Below are 18073 nucleotides of genomic sequence, written 5' to 3'. Positions count from 1 at the left end.
CCACCGACATGTGTGCCTCCAATTCTATGCCGTTCACTGTAAATGTAGGGTGTGCACCGAGAAGACGTTGCGTCTTAATCGTAAAATATCAAAATCAAATAGAAGTGCGCTTTGCCAACTACGCGCCAGCCTCTAGATGCCTAAAATTGGCGGAATGAATGTTAAGGGTGCTATCGCGTCCTCTCTTCAACGTTTTTTTTTTTTTTTTTTTTTTTTTTTTAATCCGTCCTCTTCATGCTGACCTGCATGCTTTGCACCGGGGGAAACAAAGCCTGTTGAAACGATTACTTGGAAGTTCGTCATTTGTTTGTGTGGCTGATAGACTTCCTCGAGTATAAAAGGGCACAAGCTCTGCACATAAGAAATAACTTACTTCAAAGTGAACAATATCTGATCTGCATTTAGAAAAGGAAATATATTCCAGTACTCTCATGATATTTCGTGTAGCAAGGCTCTTTATTTTCTTGCTGGCGCATATTTCGAACGCAAAGGGCATTATTGTCACGCAGTGGTGACAAGGCCGTACACACCAAAAGAAGACACAAGCGTGAAATACTGAAATTAATTCTTTATTGGGCTGACTTGTGCCCGCAAAAGATAATTGCAACTCGGCGGCGGCGATAGCAACAGACGCGCTCGTCGATCGTCGAACTGAGAAATGCCTGTCGCACACATCAACGCTCAATTTAAAGCCGGCTCAGAACCATCCAGATAACGTCGCAAACTCTCACTAGCACAACCTGGCACATTGTAGAAACATGCGCGCATGGCCGGAATCTTCGAGAAAGATCTCGGCGCATCTTGCGCGACAAAGGAACTGATAATGGTGCGTCTCGCGACATCGAGCATTAACGAACAAAGAATACAGAATTGATACGCGTGATAAAATCAGAGTGATAAGGCCGCATGCAGGCGGCTGCTAAAAAACAACAAATACAGTTTTGAAGATTTCGCGGCATTATATACCGAAGAGAAAGCACCCAATAATCGCGCTGTCCCGTTTGTTTCGACAGCAATGCCAGTAGAGAACTTGCAAGATTTCAAGAGCCCATCAGTGTACAACAACAGTACAACAGTGGCGACGAGTATACGGACCTGAAGGAAGACCCAGCACATGACAGCGGAAAGGATACACGCCCGGCCCCAGCAGTGAGCCACAAGCCGATCAGAAAGTTAAGTGGCAACATTACCTCACCAAAGTGGAAGCTTAATTTGAGGCCAACAGCATCAGTGACGATAAACAGAAAAGGGCGTTGCTCATAGCATGGTCTCTAGGCACAAAGACCGTCGCTGTGCTATGCGTAAAAGTTGCACGGTTAAAACCAAATTCTCTGAGCTATGAGGACGTAGTAAATACACAGCTACTACGACCCAACGCCACATGAAATCTCGGAGAGTTATAAGTTCTTCAATCGGCCTCAGAAGGCGGAGGAGTCAGTGCAGGAATTTATAATTGCCATAAGACCAATAGCGCAAAACTGCAATTTCTCATCAATGTTGGACAGAATGATCAGACACCGTATTGTATGCGGTGTCAGGTCGACGAACGTAGAAAAGCAGCTGCTGGCGAAGAAAGACCTTACTTTACAAGAAGCAGAGGCTCTCGCATTAGCTGCAGAAAGTGCGGAAGTCGACGCCCAATGCATGACTGGGAACCTCGAAGAAGGGAAAGTAAATAGGATCGTTCAACGCAGTGAGCCTAATATAAAGAAGCAGACCCTTGGTGCACAGAAACAATGCCGATGTTGTGGAAACTATGGACACAAGTCCACAGCTTGCCACTTTAAAAAGCGCTGGTGCTTTCACTGTGGGCAACAAGATCTGGCAAAAATGTGCCTGTCCAAAGACCGCGTTCACAGAACAATGTCAGTAAAGACTGAAACCTTGGACGACGAAGACAGCGATAGCAACGCATCCCAGATTTGGTCCTTGCGTACAGCGCTGTTGCTTGTGCCACCCATTCAGCAGAACTTCGCGTGGAATGGCTTGAACGTAAAGATAGATATTGATACTGGTTCGCCGGTCTGCGTGATTCCAAATTAGCAATCTTTCAAAAAAGCATCGTCAGTGCTGGCCGCCTCTTGAGAATGCAGCGATGATGTTATCTTGTTACCTTGGCCCATTCTCGGTACTGGGTGTCCTCATTATGGAAGTTTCTTATCAGGCTGTGACAGTGCAGTGTAACCTGATGGTGTTGGACTGCAAAGGCCCAAGCCTTTGAGAGCGAGATTTATTACAGAAGCTGAAGGAAAGAGGCCGAGCTGTGCTACACGTGAAGGCGCAACCTGAAATAGAAAGCGTGGCGCCCCAAACGGTCGCGCTAACTGCTTCGACACTATTGCAGCAGCACGCGCACCTGTTCTCAGAAGGTACCGGACTCATTAAAGGCCCGCCGGCACGGATACACCTGAGAAGTGGAGCGATTCCAAAATTTTCCAAGACAAGAAAGGTTCCTTTTGCTCTTTGCGAAAGTCTCACAGGAGCTGGACAGGCTCCAAGCTGCTGGTATAATATCCTCGGTACCTTACTCGGATGACATTGCCTTGCTGAGTAACTCGGGGGAAGAACTGCAAATAATGATTGATTACCTAGACAGGAAAAGTAGAAAGGCAGGCTTAAAAATCAATATGCAGAAGACTAAGGTAATGTTCAACAGCCTCGGGAAGGAACAGCAGTTTACGTTAGGTAGCGAAACACTGGAAGTAGTAGGCGGATATGTCTGCTTAGGACAGGTAGTAACCGCAGATCCGAAACATGAAAAGGGAATAACAAGAATAAGATTGGGATGGAGCACATTTGGCAAGCACTCACAGATTATGACTAGCAGCTTACCGGTATCGTTCAAGAGGAAAGTATACAACCGTTGCATCTTACCTGTACTCACCTATGGGGCTGAAACGTGGAGGCTAACCAAGAGGGTTCTACTTAAGTTGAGGACAACCCAGAGGGCTATGGAACTAAAAATGGTAGGGGTAACATTAAGAGACAGATAACGTGCAGTGTGCGTCAGAGAAATAACTCAGATTACTGACATTCTAGTGGAAATCAAGAAGAAGAATGGGCATGGGCAGGACATGTAGTGCGAAGAGAGGATAACCGATGGTCGCTTAGGGTAACAAACTGGATTCCAAGGGTAGGAAAGCGTAGCAGGGGGCGGCAGAAAGTTAGGTTGGCGGATGAGGTTAAGAAGTTCGCAGGTGATTATTTGCAACATAATAATCAGAGCCCAATTTTTACTCCATGCAAGAGCGCCCATGTTTACCAAATGTTTTCCTGCAAATGCCAAACGATTAGACGCATCGATCAGATCGCGTTCTGTCAGATTTAGCATGTGCTATAATTTGTGAATTTTTCCATACCGATGCAGTACAGTTGTTTTGCTTCATGTGGTCAAACGGAAGCGTTCTTTGTATGCTTCGAAATTCTCACATGCTTCTATGTCACTTTTGCTAACATGATCAAATACCTTTCAGAGCACAGGAAGTCGAGTTGCTTCAAAACATGGTTCAAATATAAAGTCAACAAATTGGGCGTGAGTGGACGCCTGCGTGACACGGTATCTACCTTAAGGCCCCCGTACGGTCGTTTTTAGAGGCGCTGCACTCGTCCGCCCTCCGCCAGCTGGCGGACGCGTTCGGCACGGGTGGCGCATAGGGTGCTATACGGTCACTTTGGGGCATCTTTTGGGTGGCGGATTTCTCCAGCGCTCTGATTGGCGCGCCCGGCGCGCATTGCTTCGAACGTCGAAACGCTGCATATGACGGCTGCGGCGCTGGTTTGGGGAAACTTTTCCTCTTCACGGTGGCTCTCGATCGTCGGCTATCAAATTAATTTGCACCCTAGCTGTAGATTTATTGAGCCCCCGAATATACAGCACAAACAGTATAAACTGACCATTAGTAGAGCGATTAAGTCGCCGGCGATGCAATCATCCAGCAACAGCGTAGACGCGTGCACGCATGCCCCAGCGGCACTTGCTTTCGCCGTCTACTTGGTGTGTTTATGTTAGTATCAGGAGAAGACGGCACGAATTTTTTAAGTACTCCCGGACGTATACATGGAAAGGTAAAGTGTATATATTCATATCTCTCCTGCCTGTGTTCACGCGTGCACTTCGGTATAGCACTCGCGGCAAAGATGCAGGAGCTGGTCATTTAATGTTTTCATCCGAAATTACAGCCTAAACACATTTTACAACACGCCTGTTTTACTATGAGAAAATAGACTGCAAAGCATAAGCAAACATGCACATCATTTGTAGCATGTACAGAAGCACTGTTTTCCGTGCGGTTCTCCCCGGTGGTAGCAATCTCTTAGTGGCGTACATTTCGCCACGTAATCCTCATTTCTGGCTGCAACGTACAGCTGTGGTGTTGCATATGAGATGCATTTGCACGCAGAAAATGTGTCGAGGTTCATGACAGTAACAAATCTTTAAAAATGCATGGAATCATTTGTTATGGTATCCATATGCTATAGCAAATGATTCAAACAGTGAATGTTCAAATTATCTCTAAAATTCAATGTGTTTACTTTTTCAAAGACATTTAAAATAGCTGCTCAACTAGTTTATTTGTATTCAGTTTGGTTTTCAGCAGTATTCATATTTGATTCAGCAGCAAGACTATGCTATTCATAATCAGTTTGGTTGGCAAAACTACAATTCGCATGCCCCCCAGTACGTAATACTAGTTTCTCCATCTCTGTGCTCAGTGCTGCCTATATTAATAAGTGCCTTCATGTCAAGTGCAGCATACACTTCCTTTTCTTGACCTATGCCATTTGGTCTTCCTAGGTTTCATGTGTGTGCACTACTTTTGTCATTTCAGACACAGAAAGTAGCAAATGAAATTTGGCGATTGAGTGTTAACATGCAACACAGCTCAAGCTACTCAGCTGCGGCATGTACTGAAAAGAATTGTTACCGATTGAGACAGCCTCTACCAGTCAAATTTCAAGCGAAATATTTGTACAGTTAGTGCCGAGCACAAATAAACAAGAATTATGGCACAATTGTGCTGCTGGTGAGGAAGAGTCCATAAAGTTTTCGAAACATTGCATGATATGAAATGACTATTCTAAGTACAAATATGTATATATTGGATGTTTTGTGTGGAATGAGTGTTTTATTCTTCTGTTGTAGTTTTATTTCACTGTTTCATCATACTTAAAAACAATACAGCTAAGAGTAAGCACTGAAAAGTCGCGTCACTGCACAACAGAGTAATAGTGCATGGCTGGAGCGGTCAGTTGGGATAAAGAAATACTTAGCGCCCACTGCCTTGCATCAGCTAAGGGTACCCACTTGTAGAGAAAAACTGTCTAGGGGTTAATTGTAAAACAGTGACCAAGTGTAATGGCATGTCACTTAGTTGCCAGGACAGCATGCAGACTTGATGGAATTTTGACTTGTCTGTGAACACGAAATACTATACTTCTATGACTAGTGTACTTACCTACCCCAGTCCTTTGCTTTGTTTACATAACTATCCTGCAAGCCCATACATCAAGTTCATCGTGGAGTGAATAAACAAATCCTCAATACAATTCAAGGAGCAGAAACCAATTGTAGTGGCATGTAAACACAGTGCAATTCTCCAAAAGAGTCACGACAAAACTGTACCTTGTGATATTGAATAAAAATATCCCCTCTGAGAATTCAATACTCTTCTGAGAAAGAAAACTGTGCTTGGAACTCTGAACTGACAAATAAAAGAAAAATGGAAGAAAGCGAGTGTGTGTGGATGTTAGGAGTCCATGCCACGGGAGGCTAAATGCCTTGCAAACCCAGATGTTTTATACTCGGTGGCTCGTGTAACAAGTAACGAATGCTAAGACAGAGAGGCAAGGAAAGCAGCACTGAACTGCAAGATGTTTGCTAGGTCAATATTATAATTGCATAGAGTGAGAAAGCTGCTGGATAATCTGATCAATCCAAGAAAAATGCTTTTATTGACTGTTTACAATCACCTGGCCTGTTTGAGACTGATTAAAAAAATGCTGGCTATGCCCACCATCAAACCGTTTGAAATTATGGTTGCATTTTGTATACTTACTTATTTCCTTAATCAACTGAAACTGGCAGTGTTTTTTTTCCTCAATGCTACCTATGCTTAAAAACCCATCTAATGTAGCTTTGTGTTTTGGATTGCTCATCTCAGTGAATTTTGTGTATTTACAGGCACATATGGAGGCTGCTTGGTGATATTTTACAATATCACCAAGCAGCAGGTGTACCGTAAAAAACACATTTCATGCTTTGATCAACCGCTGCAGGATCCTTCGTCAGGAAGTCTGTCTCTACAAAAGCATTGAATGTAAATGTATGGACCAGTGATGCTTTACATACCTACCAGAGGATGTATGCATATGTAATAGTCATTCGCAACTCATCCATATGTGCCATTTAGTAACTCAAACAGCATCTGCCTTGCAATGGAAACATGCCACTAGGATGCTACATGTGCTGACAATTTTATGCTTGTAGTACTTGCTGTAATGCTAGTTGGTCCACACTGACCATTTGAGCGGCGCAAGGACATGATCACAGGAAAAGAAGATGGAAAGAAAGAGCGCCTTTCAATCCCTCTTCTTTTCCTGTGATCGTGTTCTTGTGCCGTATTATTGATCATGTTATGCTGGGTTACTATTTCTTGAATGCGTAACGGCGCCCTCACTTCACTGCCACTGGAAGGTTCCAGTTTTTGCCTGGTTCAATAGCCCTTAGTTTAGATCGCCCCACCAGATTCTGCTCGCCTGAAGAGCTCATGCTGCATGATACGTCATCCTGTCCCGTGTTAGATGCGTGTAGGTTTCTATATGCATTCATGATTTTTTTTTTTTTTGTCTGTGTTTCAATGTTACTTTTTAGATGTTTCCAGGATCATGCACAAATTCCTGTGAAGCTTTGTGGATGCGTTCCTACCTGCGCTGTAGTGTGTTCATTTCCTTCTCTGCCATTGTCATTTCCCTTCATTCACTCTCCAGGCCTTTGGGCTGCGTCGAATAACATTGGCCAGCACTACTGCTTCTTGAGCGCCTTGTTTTTGTGCTTTTCGTTTCCACTTTGTTCCCCTTAAAGCTGGATAGAAACTAGTCCATGCAGTTTCACACTTGGGAGATCCTGTCTGCTTTAATGCGTAGTCCCCAAGTAGACGAGAGGGGGGGGGGGGGGGGTGCTGTTGTAATGCAGTAGTGATACACAGTGGTATGCACAACATATAATAGTGATGATCGCACCTTGTAGACTAGCAGACAATGCTGTTTTGCCTTTGAGCAGTGTGGATGACTATATTGCTGGGTTCTTTTCTATCACAAATTGGTTGTTTGGTTGGTTTGTGGGGTTTAAAGTCTCAAAGCAACTCAGGCTATGAGAGACGCCGTAGTGGAGGACTCTGGAAATTTTGACCACCTGGGGTTCTTTAACGTGCACTGACATCGCACAGCACACGGGCGCCTTTCTTTTCGCCTCCATCGAAAAGCTGCCGCCGAGGCCGGGATTCGATCCCGCGTCTTTGGGAACAGTAGTCGAGCGCCGTAACCACTGCGCCACCCCAACAAATTGAATAAATAGATAAGTTGGCAAAGCACTACTCTTGCTCATTCATTACAATTGTGTTTTCTTCAAGCATGCAGCCTTGTACTGTAGTCTCACTTCTTCACACTTGTGCAGTGTTGCATGTGGAGACAGGCTCTGTGGAATTTTCCATACAAAGGGGTCCTTGCAATGGGTGTATACAGTGACAGCTTCATTTAGGGGGACATTATAAAAATAGCCACTGAGCTCTACAGGGAAAGAGAAGTACATTGCTCTGAGAGGACACATAACATGCTGTAAGGTGCTGTGTTCCAGAGTCGTGAAGCGCACTAAGCCTTCGGTCAGTCCGAGATTGCTAACTAAGTACATGCTGACACAACTGCATCAATTTTCACTTGACAACCATATCTGTGGAGTACTTAGAAGCACTCCAGTGATTTTAGGTGTGTGTAACATGGCTTTTTTGAGATTTCAAGCTGTTTGTGTTGCCAGATAGTAATGCTGCACTGCTCTGGTTGAAGCCAGGAAATTCAACAAAGCAAAGGATATTTTATCCAGATTTCTGCATGCTATACCATGAACAAAAAATGAATGTTGCCTGTCTGTAGCAGCAAACTTAAGCTGTTATATGCATATCCCCAGTTGTAGCATCACGCATCTGTTACCAGTATAGTGGTCTTTGAAGCCAGAAAATAAATGTTTATCCTCCCCATTCTGGTTCTCCCCAACATTTGGTTCTTGCCAAGTAATTTCCATTTCCTTGCTACACTAAGCAGCAGCATTTAACATTCTCAAGAAGCATCACTTTATCCAGCTCAAGGCAATGCAAGGTAATGTGGTTGTGCGACGGGATTCTATCCAAATTATCATGCTGTAGAGGGTTGACACTATCGAACCTTCACGGTTTAGTCTCAAGGAAACTTGTTTGAAAATTCATCTTCCTCAGTTGCAACTCGTTATTTGAATTCGTCTTCCCCTCAGTGTGATCAAGGGCCTTGCCCTGGTAAAAGTGTGCAAGTACCTGTATATTGTTGTATCATTGCAACTGGAAGAATGTTTAGCCAAGTTGAAAATTCCTTTCAGATTGTACATTTTTTCTTCATTCTGCACCATAATATTGCCCAATTCATTACAGTCTTATAATGGGACTTACCATCTTTTTTAGCCATTCATTTGGTGGCATCTTGATCTGTTGAGCTAAGGATAGAACGACAGAAGTTGATTACACGGTATGTGCTCTATTGGGAGATGAATCTCTCCTCGTTTTTGGCCCAGCACCAAACCCTCGGTACCCATCATAGATATATACCCTTTTCAGAGAGGCAAGAAAATTAACAGTTTTGTCGGCCCGCCATCATGATACCCAGCACCCACAACATAACGATTAATCAGAACAAGACGTGGCACAGACAAGACAGGCTTGCTATAATCTAGCTATAATTGCAAGAATTATACTTCATGAAGAATCAAGCCACTGAGTGGTGCCGATGCTTCTGTAGTCACATCAGAAAGCAGACAGTGGAGATCATTTCATTAATACAAAATAGTTTCCAGAAAGGTCACATCGCACCCAAGGCTGTTTTCAGGCACAGTACACACGAGCCACAATCAATATTAATGATGGACACGTTGCAGGGAAAAAGCCGTGCATACATGGTCACTACAGGGGGAAGAACAAACGCGACTACCTGCACAGATCGAACTTTATTTCAGCATTCAGAATGCAAGATATGTGTAGTGAGCTTTTCAAACGAATCAAATACTTGCAGGCAATTTCAACCACGAAAAAATTAAAAAGTAAAAATTAAAAAAAAAATGAATCAATGAGAGCAGGAAATCTGCAGTAAATAATAGGTGCATGTTATTGCCATTATGAAAAGCATTTTTTTTTTGGCTGTTCATGAGACAATGAGGGAAATGTATATTGCAAAACAATGCCACTAGTCAGCTGTTCACAGGATTTCACGTGACGTCTGAAGTGCTTACATGTGCAAACTGCCTGTCGTGAGAGTACAAAAGCTTATGAGATGCTATTTTCTGCATATACCTTTGGTTTTTCATTGTAATGCACTTGAAAGAACTGTGGTAGCAGCCCATTTCTTAGCAAATTCAGTCTGAAATTACCTGCTCCTTCTTATACCTCTGCGACGCAAACACTTGTGATCCTCATTAAGGTTTTCAGGAAGCATTGAAGCATCCGGTGCTGCACGGCCGTTTTGAATGACCACTGAGAAGCTTCCTTCGTGTGCGTTAGGTGACATCGAGGGTGGCGACGCCCGCTCTTGGATGTGCTTCAAAACTCAAGAGCGCTCAGAAACAGCTTCGATCCAAGCAGGCTCGGGCACGACTGCACGAGTTGAATGCAGATCGAGTTCAATGAGGATCGAAAGTGTTTGTGTGACCGTGTTACATACCTTCTACTCATTAATTTCTGCTATGAATATCCCTAAAATCTTTGCTCCTTGATTCATACTTGAGAGTACCAGCATTCATCACTCTCATGAAGTGTTACTGCATGCAGCTTAAGGCATGCCAGATGTAAACATTTGCCTTGTGCCATGTATTTGCACCCCAAGGTTCACATTATGCTCTGTGAGCCGCATGATAAGGCTGAATCCATGGAGCTTTATACACTTTCGTGCAGGTGGTTTTCTACTGAGATCTTGCTTGCAGGTACTCTTACTCTTTATTATTATGGCTCACAGTGCGAGTTTTTTTTTTTTTTTTTTTTTTTTTATGAGAATATCATGAGGACTGTCCTGCACAATGTGCAGAAACTTCCATCCTTCTAACCTTATACTGCTCCAATGGGGAAACTGAATAACACATAAGATGGCATTTCATTTCAGATTGTGTCTGTACTTTTCTTCCTGTACCATATAACACTGCCCAATCTATTACACTTGTCCTAAAAAATCTTACACACATTCTTAGCTTTCTCAGCCATTTCTACGGTAATCGTTCCATTCACAGAACAAGAATGCGTTTTTTTTTTTCTCGGTACTAAAACTTGGTTACAAGCCCGCCGTGGTTGTGTGCCCACAACTCATACCTATATATAAAGAGGCCAAGAACACTAACAACAATGCCGTCCGCGCACGGTTGTAATGAGAGCATTCGGAGTACAACGATTAATCCCAATAAACACATCTGTCAAGACATCACACGAAGCAATGATAACAAGCAACCATCGCAAACATACTTCACGAAGCATCAAGCAGCAGATTGGTGCCAGCTTCCCGACGCTTCTCCGTGCAGCCAAAATCGTTTCGCGCACGTAAAACACAGTTTTCAGAAAGGGCACTTCACACCCACGGCAGTTCTGAAGCACAGCACATACACGAAACACGATTGATATCAGTGATTGATCGCGATCACTGCACGCAGACGAATGAATGCGACTAGCACAGCTCAAAATTCATGTCAACATTCGGAAAACAAAGCGGCATTTTGGAATGACTGCTGTTTTGCCAAGTTGGTGAAATCGCCTGCAAGTATATCTGTTACGACGAGTGAAAAGCTCACTGCGCACGGTTTGTTTTCCGAATGTTGATATGAATTTAGAGCTGTGCTAGTCGCATTCATTCGTCTGCGTGCAGCGATCGCGAGCATACGATGTTCGTGTTACGTGCCGATCACTGATATCAATCGTGTTTCGTGTATGTGCTGTGCTTCAGAACTGCCGTGGGTGTGAAGTGCCCTTTCTGAAAACTGTGTTTTACGTGGGCGAAACGATTTTGGCTGCACGGAGAAGCGTCGGGAAGCCGGCACCAATCTGCTGCTTGATGCTTTGTGAAGTATGTTTGCGATGGTTGCTTGTTATCGTTGCTTCGTGTGATGTTTCGACAGATGTGTTTATTGGGATTAATCGTTGTACTCCGAATGCTCTCATTACATCCGTGCGCGGACGGCATTGTTGTTAGTTGTCTTGGCCTCTTTATATATAGGTATGAGTTGGTGGCACACAACCACGGCGGGCTTGTAACAAAGTTTTAGTGCAGAGGAAAAAAAACACACACAAAAAAAACAACGTATTCTTGTTCTGTGAATGGAACGATTACCGTAGAAATGGCTAAGAAAGCTAAGAAGGTGTGTAAGATTTTTTAGGACAAGTGTAATAGATTGGGCAGTGTTATAGGGTACAGGAAGAAAAGTACAGACACAATCTGAAATGAAATGCCATCTTATGTGTTATTCAGTTTCCCCATTGAAGCAGTATAAGGTTAGAAGGATGGAAGTTTTCTGCACATTGTGCAGGACACTCCTCATGATATTCTCATAAAAAAAAAAAATCCCACTGTGAGCCATGATAATAAAGAGTGAGAGTACCTGCAAGCAAGATCTCAGTAGAAAACCATCTGCACGAAAGTGTATAAGGCTCCATGGATTCAGCTTTATCATGCGGCTCACAGAGCATAGTGGGAACCTTGGGGTGCAAATACATGGCACAAGGCAAATGCTTACATCTGGCATGCCTTAAGCTGCATGCAGTAACACTTCATGAGAGTGATGAATGCTGGTACTCTCAAGTATGACTCAAGGAGCAAAGATTTTAGGGATATTCATAGCAAAAATTAATGAGTAGAAGGTATGTAACACGGTCACACAAACACTTTCGATCCTCATTGAACTCTATCTGCATTCAACTCGTGCAGTCGTGCCCGAGCCTGCTTGGATCGAAGCTGTTTCTGAGCGCTCTTGAGTTTTGAAGCACATCCGAGAGCGGGCGTCGCCACCCTCGATGTCACCTAACGCACACGAAGGAAGCTTCTCAGTGGTCATTCAAAACGGCCGTGCAGCACCGGATGCTTCAATGCTTCCTGAAAACCTTAATGAGGATCACAAGTGTTCGCGTCGCAGAGGTATAAGAAGGAGCAGGTAATTTCAGACTGAGTTTGCTAAGAAATGGGCTGCTACCACAGTTCTTTCAAGTGCATTACAATGAAAAACCAAAGGTATATGCAGAAAATAGCATCTCATAAGGTTTTGTACTCTCAAGACAGGCAGTTTGCGCATGTAAGCACTTCAGACGTCACGTGAAATCCTGTGAACAGCTGACCAGCAGCATTGTTTTGCAATATACATATCCCTCATTGTCTTATGAACAGCAAAAAAAAAATGCTTTTCATAATGGCAATAACATGCACCTATTATTTACTGCAGATTTCCTGCTCTCATTGATTCATTTTTATTTTTACTTCTTAATTATTTCGTGGTTGAAATTGCCTACAAGTATTTGATTCGTTTGAAAAGCTCACTACACATATCTTGCATTCTGAATGCTGAAATAAAGTTCGACCTGTGCAGGTAGTCGCATTTGTTCTTCCCCCTGTAGTGACCATGTATGCACGGCTTTTTCCCTGCAGCGTGTCCGTCATAAATATTAATTGTGGCTCGTGTGTACTATGCCTGAAAACAGCCTTGGGTGCGATGTGACCTTTCTGGAAACTATTTTGTATCAATGAAATGATCTCCACTGTCTGCTTTCTGATGTGACTACAGAAGCATCGGCACCACTCAGTGGCTTGATTCTTCATGAAGTATAATTCTTGCAATTATAGCTATATTATAGCAAGCCTGTCTTGTCTGTGCCACGTCTTGTTCTGATTAATTGTTAGGTTGTGGGTGCTGGGTATCATGATGGTGTGCCGACAAATCTGTTAATTTTCTTGTCTCTCTGAAAAGGGTACATATCTATGATGGATACCGAGGGTTTGGTGCTGACCCAAAAACAAGAGAGATTCATGTCCCAATAGAGCACATGCCGTGTAATCAACTTCTGTCGTTCTATCCTTAGCTCAACAGAGCAAGATGCCACCAAATGAATGGCTAAGAAAGATGGTAAGGCCCATTATAAGACTGTAATGAATTGGGCAGTATTATGGTGCAGAATGAAAAAAAAAAATCTAAATCTGAAAGGAATTTTCAACTTGGCTAAACATTCTTCCAGTTGCAATGATACAACAATATACAGGTACTTGCACACTTTTACCAGGGCAAGGCCCTTGATCACACTGAGGGGAACACGAATTTAAATAAGGAGTTGCAACTGAGCAAGATGAATTTTCAAACAAGTTTCCTTGAGACTAAACCGTGAAGGTTCGATAGTGTCAACCCTCTACAGCATGATAATTCGGATAGAAGACCGTCGCACAACCACTTTACCTTGCATTGCCTTGAGCTGCATAAAGTGATGCTTCTTGAGAATGTTAAATGCTGCTGCTTAGTGTAGCAAGAAAATGGAAATTACTTGGCAAGAACCAAATGTTGAGGAGAAACAGTATGGGGAGGATAAACATTTATTTTCTGGCTTCAAAGACCACTATACTGGTAACAGACGCGAGATGCTACAACTGGAGATATGCATATAACAGCTTAAGTTTGCTGCTACAGACAGGCAACATTCATTTTTTGTTCATTGTAAGCATGCAGAAATCTGGATAAAATATCTTTTGCTTTGTTGAATTTCCTGGCTTCAACCAGAGCAGTGCAGCATTACTATCAGGCAACACAAACAGCTTGAAATCTCAAAAAAGCCATGTTACACACACCTAAAATCACTGGAGTGCTTCTAAGTACTCCACAGATATGGTTGTCAAGTGAAAATTCATGCAGTTGCGTCAGCATGTACCTAATTAGCAATCTCGGACTGACCGAAAGCTTACTGCGCTTCACGACTGAAATACAGCACCTTACAGCATGTTATGTGTCCTCTCAGAGCAATGTACTTCTCTTTCCCTGTTGAGCTCAGTGGCAATTTTTATAATGTCCCCCTAAATGAAGCTGTTACTGTATACACCCATTGCAAGGACCCCTTTGTATGGAAAATTCCACAGAGCCTGTCTCCACATACAACACTGCACAAGTGTGAAGAAGTGAGATTACAGTACAAGGCTGCATGTTTGAAGAAAACACAATTGTAATGAATGAGCAAGAGTAGTGCTTTGCCAACTTATTTATTTATTCAATTTGTTGGGGTGGCGCAGTGGTTACGGCGTTCGACTACTGTTCCCAAAGAGGCGGGGTCGAATCCCGGCCTCGGCGGCAGCTTTTCGATGGTGGCGAAAAGCAAGGCGCCCGTGTGCTGTGCGATGTCAGTGCACGTTAAAGAACCCCAGGTGGTCAAAATTTCCAGAGTCCTCCACTACGGCGTCTCTCATAGCCTGAGTTGCTTTGAGACGTTAAACCCCACAAACCAACCAACCAATTTGTGATAGAAAAGAACCCAGCAATATAGTCATCCACACAGCTCAAAGGCAAAGCAGCATTGTCTGCTAGTCTACAAGGTGCGATCATCACTATTATATGTTGTGCATACCACTGTGTATCACTGCTGCATTACAACAGTACCCCCCCCCCCCCCCCCTCTCGGCTCTTGGGGACTATGCATTAAAGCAGACAGGATCTCCCAAGTGTGAAACTGCATGGACTAGTTTCTATCCAGCTTTAAGGGGAACAAAGTGGAAACGAAAAGCACAAAAACAAGGCGCACAAGAAGCAGTAGTGCTGGCCAATGTTATTCGACGCAGCCCAAAGGCCTGGAGAGTGATTGAAGGGAAATGACAATGGCAGAGAAGGAAATGAACACACTACAGCGCATGTAGGAACGCATCCACAAAGCTTCACAGGAATTTGTGCATGATCCTGGAAACATCTAAAAAGTAACATTGAAACATAGACAAAAAAAAATAAAATCAGGAATGCATATAGAAACCTACACGCATCTAACACGGGACAGGATGACGTATCATGCAGCATGAGCTCTTCAGACGAGCAGAATCTGGTGGGGCGATCTAAACTAAGGGGTATTGAACCAGGCACAGACTGGAACCTTCCAGTGGCAGTGAAGCGAGGGCGCCATTACGCATTCAAGAAATAGAAACCCAGCATAACATGATCAATAAAACGGCACAAGAACACGATCACAGGAAAAGAAGAGGGATTGAAAGGCGCTCTTTCTTTCCATCTTCTTTTCCTGTGATCATGTCCTTGCGCTGCTCAAATGGTCAGTGTGAACCAACTAGCATTACAGCAAGTACTACAAGCATGAAATGGTCAGCACATGTAGCATCCTAGTGGCATGTTTCCATTGCAAGGCAGATGCTGTTTGAGTTACTAAATGGCACATATGGATGAGTTGCGAATGACTATTACATATGCATGCATTCTCTGGTAGGTATGTAAAACCTCACTGGTCCATACATTTACATTCAATGCTTTTGTACAGACAGACTCCCTGACGAAGGATCCTGCAGCGGTTGACCAAAGCATGAAATGTGTTTTTTACGGTACACCTGCTGCTTGGTGATATTGTAAAATGACCCAGAAGCCTCCATATGTGCCTCTAAATACACAAAATTCACTGAGATGAGCAATCCAAAACACAAAGCTACATTAGATGGGTTTTTAGCGTAGGTAGCATTGAGGAAAAAAAACACTGCCAGTTTCAGTTGATTAAGGAAATAAGTAAGTATACAAAATGCAACCATAATTTCAAACGGTTCGATGGTGGGCATAGCTAGCATTTTTTTAATCAGTCTCAAACAGGCCAGGTGATTGTAAACAGTCAATAAAAGCATTTTTCTTGGATTGACAAGATTATCCAGCAGCTTTCTCACTATATGCAATTATAATATTGACCTAGTAAACATCTTGTAGTTCAGTGCTGCTTTCCTTGCTTCTCTGTCTTAGCATTCGTTACTTGTTACACGAGCCACCAAGTATAAAACATCTGGGTTTGCAAGGCATTTAGCCTCCCGTGGCATGGACTCCTAACATCCACACACACTCAATTTCTTCCATTTTTCTTTTATTTGACAGTTCAGAGTTCCAAGCACAGTTTTCTTTCTCAGAAGAGTATTGAATTCTCAGAGGGGATATTTTATTTGATATCACAAGGTGCAGTTTTGTCGTGACTCTTTTGGAGAACTGCACTGTGTTTACATGCCACTACAATTGGTTTCTGTTCTTTGAATTGTATTGAGGATCTGTGTATTCACTCCACGATGAACTTGATGTATGGGCTTGCAGGATAGTTATGTAAACAAAGCAAAGGACTCGGGTAGGTAAGTACACTAGTCATAGAATTATAGTATTTCATGTTCACAGACAAGTTAAAATTCCATCAAGTCTGCATGCTGTCCTGGCAACTAAGTGACATGCCATTACACTTGGTCACTGTTTTACATTTAGCCCCTAGACAGTTTTTCTCTACAAGTGGGGACCCTTAGCTGATGCAAGGCAGTGGGCGCTAAGTATTTCTTGATCCCAACTGACCGCTCCGGCCATGCACTATTACTCTGTCGTGCAGTGACGCGACTTTTCAGTGCTTACTCTTAGCTGAATTGTTTTTAAGTATGAGAAACAGTGAAATAAAACTACAACAGAAGAATAAAACACTCATTCCACACAAAACATCCAATATATACATATTTGTACTTAGAATAGTCATTTCATATCATGCAATGTTTCGAAAACTTTATGGACTCTTCCTCAGCAGCAGCACAATTGTGCCATAATTCTTGTTTATTTGTGCTCAGCACTAACTGTACTAATATTTCACTTGAAATTCGACTGGAATTGGTAACAATTCTTTTCAGTACATGCCGCAGCTGAGTAGCTTGAGCTGTGTTGCATGTTAACGCTCAATCGCCAGATTTCATTTGCTACTTTCTGTGTCTGAAATGACAAAAGCAGTGCACACACATGAAGCCTAGGAAGACCAAATGGCATAGGTCAAGAAAAGGAAGTGTATGCTGCACTTGACATGAAGGCACTTATTAATATAGGCAGCACTGAGCACAGAGATGGAGAAACTAGTATTACGTACTGGGGGGCATGCGAATTGTAGTTTTGCCAACCAAACTGATTATGAATAGCATAGTCTTGCTGCTGAATCAAATATGAATAGTGCTGAAAACCAAACTGAATACAAATAAACTAGTTGAGCAGCTATTTTAAATGTCTTTGAAGAAGTAAACACATTGAATTTTAGAGATAATTTGAACATGCACTGTTTGAATCATTTGCTATGGCATGGATACCATAACAAATGATTCCATGCACTTTTAAAGATTTGTTACTGTCATGAACCTCGACACATTTTCTGCGTGCAAATTAATCTCATATGCAACACCACAGCTGTACGTTGCAGCCAGAAATGAGGATTACGTGGCGAAATGTACTCCACTAAGAGATTGCTACCACCGGGGACAACCGCACGGAAAACAGTGCTTCTGTACATGTTACAAATGATGTGCATGTTTGTTTATGCTTAGCAGTCTATTTTCTCACAGTAAAACAGGCGTGTTGTAAAATGTGTTTAGGCTGTAATTTCGGATGAAAACATTAAGTGACCAGCTCCTGCATCTTTGCCGCGAGTGCTATACCGAAGTGAACGCGCGAACACAAGCAGGGGAGATATGAACATATACACTTTACCTTTCAATGTATACGTCCGGGAGTACTTAAAAAATTCGTGCCGTCTTCTCCTCATACTAACATAAACACACCAAGTAGACGGCGAAAGCAGGTGTC

This window comes from Amblyomma maculatum, chromosome 7, assembly GCF_055883805.1.
Source record: "Amblyomma maculatum isolate TAMU_Amacu chromosome 7, ASM5588380v1, whole genome shotgun sequence".
NCBI classification, from domain to species: Eukaryota; Metazoa; Arthropoda; class Arachnida; order Ixodida; family Ixodidae; genus Amblyomma; species Amblyomma maculatum.
This window is presented reverse-complemented; position numbering follows the sequence as displayed.